Source organism: Mchenga conophoros, linkage group LG2 (genome assembly GCF_057382185.1).
Source record: "Mchenga conophoros isolate Kocher_MC1m ecotype Shallow Benthic linkage group LG2, M_conophoros_male_GT1.1, whole genome shotgun sequence".
NCBI classification, from domain to species: domain Eukaryota; kingdom Metazoa; phylum Chordata; class Actinopteri; order Cichliformes; family Cichlidae; genus Mchenga; species Mchenga conophoros.
Window position 1 is genome coordinate 38,221,036 of NC_140527.1, and position 10,322 is coordinate 38,231,357.

Below are 10,322 nucleotides of genomic sequence, written 5' to 3' on the forward strand. Positions count from 1 at the left end.
GAGGAAGTAATTCCTTCCAATGTAGACAATCCGAATGTTATAGTTTTTCCACTGTGTTCTTGTTAATGATAAACTACAAATTTACCCTAAATTACTAAAATATCGATATTTTAATGTGAGAATCGATTCTAGAACATAAATGACTGGTATCGGAGGAATCGATATTTCAGGATCGATCCGCACGTCCCTATCCCAGAATGAATTCTAAATCACAGGCAGCAATGGTGGTTTTGTTTTTTTAGTTTGTTTGTTAGTTTTTAGGGGGGGAAGGGGTGGGGGTTACGTTAACCGGTTTGTTTACATATTCCACTCTCCATGTTCCACATGTTGCATTCGCAGATTCTCATTTTCACTGAATCGTCTCTTTCCGCCTGGTCTTGTGTCTCTGTGCTTCTGTAACATAAAGAACGAGCTGACATGTTTCTAACGACACCAGCGATCAGCTCAACAGACCCTCAGTTTACCTGCATGCATCCTCCTCCTCACCTGCCAGCTGTTTAACACCTGCTGCTAATTCAAGAAACACGCCCACGTTACCTGGTGATAGTCACAGTTCAATGAATGATGCTCATAGTGAGTAAAAAGTAAACTGAGTGCATTTTTTGGACAGATTCACTTTTAATGTGAATGTATAATATAATACAGATGCATAAAAAACACTCCCTAAACAGAATTAATTAAAACTATAAAAAGGGAGGCAACTTTGCCTGTGGTAGAATGTATACCAAAAGTTGGCCGACCTATTACTGGCTGAGGTTTCAGTAGAGTTGTGGCTGAACCACATAAAAATATATCATTAATTTTAATCTCCCCGATCAATGATAATGTTATGTTGGAATGTTCCCATATGGAAAAGAAATAGTAAAAACTTATATGATTTACTCATGAAAGTGGCCACTTTCTCATTACTTTCATATATTGTTTTAGTAAGTATCCAAAACATAAGAGTTTCATCATATAATTTTTCAAGGGATCTTATATCTGTTTTCACTTTTGTATGCTTTTCATACAAGTTTTGCACAAGACAGATACAAACTTTATAAGATTTATATATATCTTTTCCATATGGGTTGTTAAAGAGGGTCAAAAATGTTTCAACCCAGTTTGTTTTGCAGATTCTGTACAGCAGCTTTAATATAGAGAGGACACAACTTCCAGATTGTGAGTAAAATTAGTTTTTTTCTCTTTGTCAGTTTAAAAGTTTCTGTTGTGCCCGTCACTGCTCCCTGTCTGTTTGCTTACCTGGTTCTTCCTGACCTTGTACTTTCTCCTCACGTTCCCTCTTTCCTCTCTCCTTCTTTGGACTGACAATCATACACAAATAGATTGTATTCAATTAGATGAAAAATTACATTAATATGAAAAAAATACTATTAAGATCACTAACAAAAAGTCCTCTCAGTGTACTTTCAACCAAAAGGCAAATAACCAAACCACATAAAAGATATAAATACTGAAACACTGATCCAACATGATTCTTGATTTTACACTTTTACCTGAATGTGGCTAGTAAGTATCCATTTCAAACAGGACAGTGGTAACAACAGCAGGCTGCGGACAATTTTAAGTTTTAGATTTTTTTAAACAAGCTGTATACATTTCAATGGGAGCAACAGGACGGTGCTGATTTTAGGGCGGATTGTAGGGCAGTAAACATCGTCAGAAAACACGTTTTCAACACTGCAGGTTACCTGGTGTAATGTTTTTCAGCTAAAAAGAAACATGGCCTGACTCCTACCAACTATATAAAGAGTAACTGAAGGTTAAATGCAGCTAATATGTCCTGTTTTAAGCCAGGCACTTCCACCTCCGCTCTGCTGCGTCTCAGCCACCATAACTCTGGCAGAAAGGGCGCTAGAGCCAGAGCAGGGGAGAGCTGGAACAAACCATTTTGGGAGGGGGGTATCTATACTTTTGTTGTTAAAATGTTACGTCTCAACCAAGTACTGTATGCTTTTTATATTTTTAGTAGTGTGTCACATAAACAGCAAATATTGTCAAAAAAGTGAGAAATCTTCGGGGGTGCTTTGATTTTAGCCCAAAAATGGGCTAAAATCGCCCCTGCTTTGTACAGTTAAAGCTAGCAGTTACTACATGACGAAACACCAACGTTATCTCTTTTCTGTGTTTATACACAGGTCACGCTGATTACTGAACAAAAACCCAAAGATCAGCAGTTAATCGAATTTATTTGGCGACTGAAACATGTAGGACACATAAGAACATCAGGAAATAAAAACCCGATACATATAACCTCAGTAAAAGAAGTCAGTGTCAGCGGGCGTTATTACAGCTGTGTACCGGGCCCTTCGCTTTGTCGGTGGTAATAACAGCTCCATTGCTTTGCCGTGAGACTGGGCAGACATCTCCAAAATCATCGAAGCACTTTTGCAAAGAGGCTGTATCTTGACAAACCGACCAGACATCTGAAGATTAAACCGCTACATTCTCGGCTAAACAAATATTAAAACGGTATTTGGTGACACACAAACAGGGTTTTTCAAAGTTCAGTTCTGTTAGTTTCCACATGCCGGTTGTTGTGTGCTAAAAACAATGGCCACTAGGCCAAAGCAATGGTTTTGACTCAATCGGCGTTAACCCCGCCCCCTGAGTTTGATGGGGGAGTTTGACAGATAAAATAAATTCATGGTACACCATTAAATAATTATTTAAATGTGGCAATAATTAATTAAAATGTAAAATAAATAAATAATTAGTTAAATGTGTCAATAATTAATTAATTAAATGTGTCAATTAATTAATTATTTCCCATTTTAATTAATTATTGCCACATTCAATTAATTATTTAATGGTGTATTTAATGAATTCATTATGGCAGTCCTGGCGTTCCATACTGGAGAGGAATCGTATGTATTTATATTTAGAAACTGCTTCTATGAATACACCCAAAAACATCTCAATGGATGTGAAACAATCCTTGAGCCTCAGAAACAAAGCTAATCCATTAGAAAGAGAGAATATTTTTAGTAAGTTTTGCTTTCAGAAAAACAAACAAACAAAGGAGCAAAAAATAACATAAATAGATAAATAATACCAAAAACATATTTGCAGCTGAGCTAGATCAAATATTAGCTTGGATGTCCAAGGAAGGCAATAGTGGTAGACCATGTCAGGATCCTCTTTATTGTAATAGCGTAGGATTTTATTTATGGTAAATATCTGGAAATATATAGAAACTTTTGTTAGAGTATATGATATCATTACCCAAATCTGCTGTGAAAAAGAGACTTAAGAGCAGAACGACTAGATTAGGCTTTGCTGTCCCAAGAATGTCGTGGGTTTTTTTGGTAATTCAGCTGAGATTAAACTTTACCAGAGTGACGCGGAAAAAATACTATTTGCTTGTGACAGTGGTTAGCAGCATCACCTGACAGGAAGAAGGCTCCTGGTTCAAAAAATTTAAATAATAGAAACATTCCCCTCATGATTGGTTTCTTCCAGGTACTTTGGCTTTCTTTCACAGGTCAAAAACTATTAGGTGATTTTAAATTGGGTATAAATGATAAACTTTACAGAAAAAAGCACTGTGTGAACGTATGGCTAAATGAGGCTTGTAGTGTAAATCAGTAAGTGCTATAAAAATGCTAGTGCGTTTACAAGATCTGAAGCATACTCCAAGTACATCACTTGAGGCAGTGTGATGCAAATCAATGCATAGCCTCCAATGATACTGTCACTAAGGTTTATTGATGAAATGACAGTAGAAAGAAGCAGCTAAATGAACTACATGTAAATAGAGGTATTCATTATGCTATTCCATCCAAATGCAGCAAAACTGAATGGAAAAGATTCCATGGTACATATGGAGGATCAAATGAGCCTGAAAAAGCCATCCACTAGTTTTTTAACCCAAAACAGCTTAATATTTTGAATATATTCTTTAGGCACAGATTCCTTGTAAATGATCCTTAACAAAGTATTAAATATTTTTACAACGTTAATTTGTCCAGTTACGTTTGAATTTGTAATTCCTCAGAGATTTATCTATTTTTTTCCAGCCTCCTCCTTTATTCAGCATAATTTACAGGCGTTTCCACCCAACTACTGTCAACATTTGTGGGAAAAATCTGTGTTACCACAAGGTTTGTTATCAGTGTTCTGCAGTTTGTTATTTCAGCAGACAGGAGACAGACAGACCTAAAGTTTAAAGACAACATTATCATGTTATAAACAACATTGATTGCTGAGAATCCACAATTTAAGTATCTCTGTTTCTTTCTTTCCTCCTCTTAGTTTAACTTTTGCACAAGGTTTATTACACTGCAAGCTTGCTTATTGTGAACAACATGGTCACCTAAATTGTTCTGTCTCTGTATACAGCATTAGGCCTTGAAATGGGAAAAAAATCCCATTTGTCCCCATTCTTCTCTGCAATCAGAGTTCACTAGTTCATGATTGAGGGGCTTGGTAAATCAGCTTTGCACTGACAAATTCATTTTGAATTCGTTTTGTACTTTAAAGAAAGGAAATATAATGACCTACAGGTGCAAAACCATGCTTCCACATCATCTCACATCCATGAGTATGTGGAAAATAGCACAGTTTTTGTACAGTACAGTGTATTTTTAGTAAAAACAGAAGTGCAGACTTTCAGATTTACTTCAAGGGCTTTGACAAAATTGGTGTATTAACAGTGAAAGAATTACAGCAATTTTTATAGCCTTATTTTCAGAAGCTCAAAATTAATTGGACAAATTACCATAATTTTAAATATAAAAAATATTTTAAGATTTCATTGGAAATCCTTTGAATTTAATGCCTGCCTGAAGTTCAGAAATCATAGATAATCATCAGATGCTGTTTTTCCTCCCAAAATATGTTCTTCTAGGACTCTACTGCAGTCATATTAACTTGCTGCTTGTCTCCAGTAAATGAAAAGCATGCTCTACTGGATTCAGACCAGGTGACTGACTCGACCACTGAGGAATATCTTATGTCTTGGGTTGATTTTGCAGTATGCTCTCGGTGCATTACAAGTTTGCGCCGTGAATCTATTTTATCCGTTGAAAGGACTAACGCTGGGAGTCTGCAGTTCAGTCAATCTTATCTTGATGGTTTGATTTTAACATCAACTGAAGTGGTGTAGCTTACAGAGCAAGAAAACAGCAAAACAAAACACTAAGCTGTATCATTGCCCAAATCCATATGGACCTGACTGTAAATGAAAAGAGAGTTTAAGGAATATTCCTCATTTTGGTTTTATGGAAGAAAGCCACTCAAATCCCTTTGAGTATGCAGAGGTAAGGTATGACCATTTGCACCTACTGCTTTATCCGGGTGTTAAATAATAAATGCACATACTACTGCTGCTGGCTAAGACACTGAAAAGCGAACGTCTGTGGATTCAGTGCAGTTGGCTATGGGGTTCAGACCAATTTAAAAGAAAGTACTGTATAGCTGCGGGTACATTTGCTTTAAAGTGGAAATGAACGTGTATGATCAGAGACACTAAAATCAAAAGAAAGGTACTGCAGGAAATTCCTTGAGGCAAACCACAAATTGACTTATTAGACACACAAAAAAAATAGTTCAGGAAGAATACTTTGAATATGTCACAGATTCTCTGCACTTAGTACAATATTATTTACTAATATTTGATGTGAATAGTAGACATAACAGATGAATCTGCTCCCAGTATCAACAAACACAAGCAATTATGCACACAAGCATCATGAGATGCCATTTTACAATTTGTGACACAGCAGGACACGACAAGAAGGTTTCTTTGCTTAATTGAATCTGCAGTATAATTTGAGACTACAGGCACGCTTGTTTTGTTTATTTCGGTTCAGTCACCAGGGTTGTCTGCAGTTAGGTCAGGTTCATAAATGAGGAGGTTACCGAGTGACTTTGACAGTCTTCACCCTTAAATGCGGCACTATAATTAGCGCTTTTCATAGAGTATTTCCCCAAATTTAAGTAGTGGCTTTGCCGAAACCCAATCTTAACTGATAAAAATGTTGAATCTGTAAGCAAGGGACAAGATTTCTGATTTCCATTTGTAGTCTGAGTAGTATAGCCCAGTCACATTTGATCAGTGTTTGCTCGCATGCAGTTAAACAGTCAGTGTGAAGAGCAAATGAGTGAATGCATTAGTTGAATTGCAATCTTGACACCACTTACTATTGTCTCATGACAATTCGTCTTTTGATGAACTTTTTAAAAATCATCTGCATTCATAAACCATAACCAGGGCAGGGAAAAGATTTAAGCCTTGATATCTGCCACCTACACCAGAAGTCCAGAAATACCATCTGCCAGAGGCAAAGTCATTAGGCCATAACTGAGGTTTTTCCAAACATGCATGAACTCAACCAGAAACACCTTTAGAGTGCTTAATCTGCCACAATTTGTTTGAATGGAAATGGGGTGGCAGCATTACTGGTCAATATTCTGGGGGAAAATCTAGGCTGCAGGCATCCCCAAGACTTACACCAAAACCCTTATTAATGAACCCTACTCTGCCTTAATAATAAAGCATAAGTCAAAGAAATGCCAGGCTTCTAACCTAAACAACAACAACAAAACAACACCTACTAACTGCTCCTATGTGCCCAAAACTTACAGTGTACCATTTACAAAGGTTGGGATGCAGAAAGGGGAGTGGTGGATGGAGTATAGAATATAGAAAGGTTGATGTAATCCAGTGGTTCAATCCAGAGGATGGATAGCATTGTGGTGCGTGGTTCACTGTCACGTCACAACAAGAAGGTTCTGGATGTGAGTCCACCGCCTGGCTTGGGCCTTTCTGTATGGGGTTTGCATGTTTTCCCCATGTCTGTATGGTTCCTCTCCAGCTATTGGATGTTCCTACACATTCAAAAGACATGCATAGGGCCAAGATAACTGGTGACTCTAAATTGGCCATAGGTGTGAATGTGAGCGTGAACGACTCTGTCTCTCTTCCCCAGCTGTCATATGCCTCTCGCCCTGACAGCTGGGATAAACTCCTGACCAACTGTGACCTTAAATCGGATAAGCGGAAGAAAATGGATGGATGAATGATCCAGTTTTTTTTAACAGCATATTAGGAGTGTATATTTATAATGATGGATATCGACACAAAAAGTTCACAACTGAACTGAACAACGAAAATAAGAACTCTCATAACCACTGACACATTCTTGTGGGTGTGTACATTATGCATAACTTGTCAATAACCTAATTTACATAAGCAGTTAAGAATGGAAGGAGACACAACTTGTATATTTTTCATTTTAAATGTTTTCCCAAATGAGAGTTTAATCCGCTGAACTTTTTCTGGTTTTCATGAGCTCTCTGCAAGCAGAAGCCTGAAAGCACTGCCTGCGTTTAGGTTCCCTAGAAACTGTGTTTTGTAGAGAGGCATAATCCAAATATATTGCAATGACTTCATCAGACCTCAGGTCACAGCTCTAGTATATAGAATCTATCGTTCATGACTCAAAAATAATTGAGTGGAACAGCATGGTGCCATATGTTGAATTGACTTTTGGACAAATCACATTCAACCAATGGCCACCAGCTGTGATGGATCACATGAGAGTCGCTCCAGACGTCGCTCACTGATAATATTTTGACTCATTATCAGCAGCTATCAGACTTTGCCTTAACCTTGACCGTGTTATTACAGTCCACTCTTGAATCACAATCTTAAAAGTGCACGAGAGCTTTCAACTGTGACTCTTCTAATGAGACGCACAGCTTCACAGAGTGAAGGTGTCTCTTTGGCTAAATTGGTTCTACACATTACTGAGGCTGAGTGTTGTTTCTGACAGATGATGTGAACACGATGTAAGCATGATGAAATGAAACGCAAATATCCAAAAGATAAACTAACGGCCAACAGATAGATTTATTTATTTATTTATTTGTACTGATTTTGGTTGGTTTAATATCACCAGTTGATTTTGTTGCCTGATTCGTTTCATTTGTTTTAGTGCAGGAGATATACACTGTGCATATGTCCATAAAAAATGAAATGTTTCTCAAAATTACCTTTAATAGAATAAGTTTTTTTCCTTAGTTACTTACAGAGAGGAATTTAGGAAACTACTGCAGGACAAAGTTTGTGAGTTTTAAGTTATCTTTCTGCATAAACATGACCTGAAATATCATCAGGGCCCTGTTTCAGGAAGCCGGTTTAGAAATATAGTCCAAACAGGTAAGGTGTAATTGTATTATGAGCCATAGTGCTTGGTCTGTTTGTCCCATGTAAATCAATTGCAGTTAGAGGCTACATTAATTTTCTTTCTGTAAGCACTTATTGAAATTATCTGAGCACATTACAAGTACATATTTGCTTACTCTGTATGCTCAAATGTGACCCGTTATAGCCAACAGAAAAAAAGCGGAGGCCCGAAAAACAGGTGGGGGTCCTCCACCACCACCACTCACAGAGGCTGAGCAGTTGGCCCTCAGCCACAACACAGGGAGCGCCCTGTGGCCGAAGGCATCTCTGCGGGGACATCCTCTGAGTCAATAACCCCACAAGACACAAGTGCCTACATAAGGGGTAACTTCAAAATAATACATGATGTGCATACATCCTTTCTCCACAGTCACCTTTGCAGTGCTACTCATTCATTTGATAAACTCTTTACCATAATGAATTATTTTGTAGTGAAGTTATTTTCCTACTGATTTTGCCTTCCCTCAGTCTTGGTTGTCTTTGAGAGCATAATGACAATGAAGTGTAAGGTGCTTGGTATGTTTGTTAATTGCCATTTGGTCCCTTGTAAGTTATAAGTGACCTGTATAAACCTCATATTCTATCAGTTGATGGTGGTGGTGTACTGCATCTGGTGCAGCCTCCTGTTGAGCCAGACCAACATGCAGTTGTGAGTAATACTCCACAGATTATATGAGTTTACAGTAGAACAGCAATGTTGTTTATTTCTTTACTACAGGAAAATAATGAAGAAACATTGACAGCTGTTACAGAGGAGGAAGCAACAGAGACACTTTATGAGGTTTACATCTTTTAATACTTTGTGTACAGGAAACACAGGCGACCAATAAAGCCAGTTGAACAAAAAATCTGTTCATTCTTCTTTCAACATGTTGAGGTGATGGGTCAAAGGAAATGATTGTGACATATGGTGTCTCTGACTGCTCTTCCATCTTGTATGTCCGTGGGAGGGTCAGGATGTTCATGGTTTGGATCACTGCTGATGTTTGGTTCAGAAGGACAGTGTTCTCCTCTAATTGTGGCAATGTTGTGAAGAATCACACATGCCACAATAATGTCACATGCCCTTTCTGGGGTGACCCTGAGTCTTTGCAGGCACTGGAACCGGGCCTTAAGCATTCCGATAGTCATTTCAACTCTGGCTCTTGTCCTGCAATTAGCCAGATTATATCGCTGCTGTGGGCCCGGTTCAGGGTCAGAGTAAGGGGTAAGCAAATAGGGTAAACATGGATACCCCCTATCACCAAGCAAGTAGCCAGTGAACTCTCCTAAGACAGAAGGATACACTTCAGTTCAAATGTCCCTGAAGCAATTGGTCTTTATATATTTTAAAGTATTTTCAACTCACCATGTCCAAATTTTGTGCTCAGTGTACATTCACGGAATATTTGTGAGTCATGGACAGAGCCTGGCCACTTGGCTTCCACATTTGTGATAATGTTGGCAGCATCACATATGATCTTCACAGTGCAGAGAACACAAATTAGCATCCATTACTATAATGAAATAATTTGTTAGTTTGAAATGCTACAGGGAACTATGTACCTGTACATTAATGCTGTGGAAAGACTTCCTGTTCACATAGTCTCCTTCATTTACTGAAGGAGCAATGATTGGAATGTGAGTGCCATCTGTACAGCCAATCACGCCTGGGAACCGTGAGAATAAATGTACAATTTAAGTAGTAGTTCAAGTATCACCACATCATACATTAAGTTTTGGTCATCCTGATACCTGCAATTTTGTGGCATCCCTCTTTGATAAATCTTGTGGGTCTGTGACCGGGGAACACCACAAACGAGTACAGGAGACGTTTCAGTGCAACTGTAACATTCCTGACTGCCCGACAGACGGTAGCCTTGGAAACGTGCTCAGCGTCACCAATATTATACAGAAAGCTCCCGTTTGCAAGAAACCGAAGTGCAATACAAATAATATGTACAGAACTGAGAGCATGTCCGCGATGTGTCACATGCGTAATATATGGCCTGAGGATGTTATTCAAATAAATTATAGATTGTGCTGAGAAACGGTAACGTTCACACAGGAAATCATCAGGAAATGATAAAATGTCCAAACGCGCTCTGATCACTCTCTCCCGGCGGAGAGCTCTGCGGAGAATTTGGGCTTC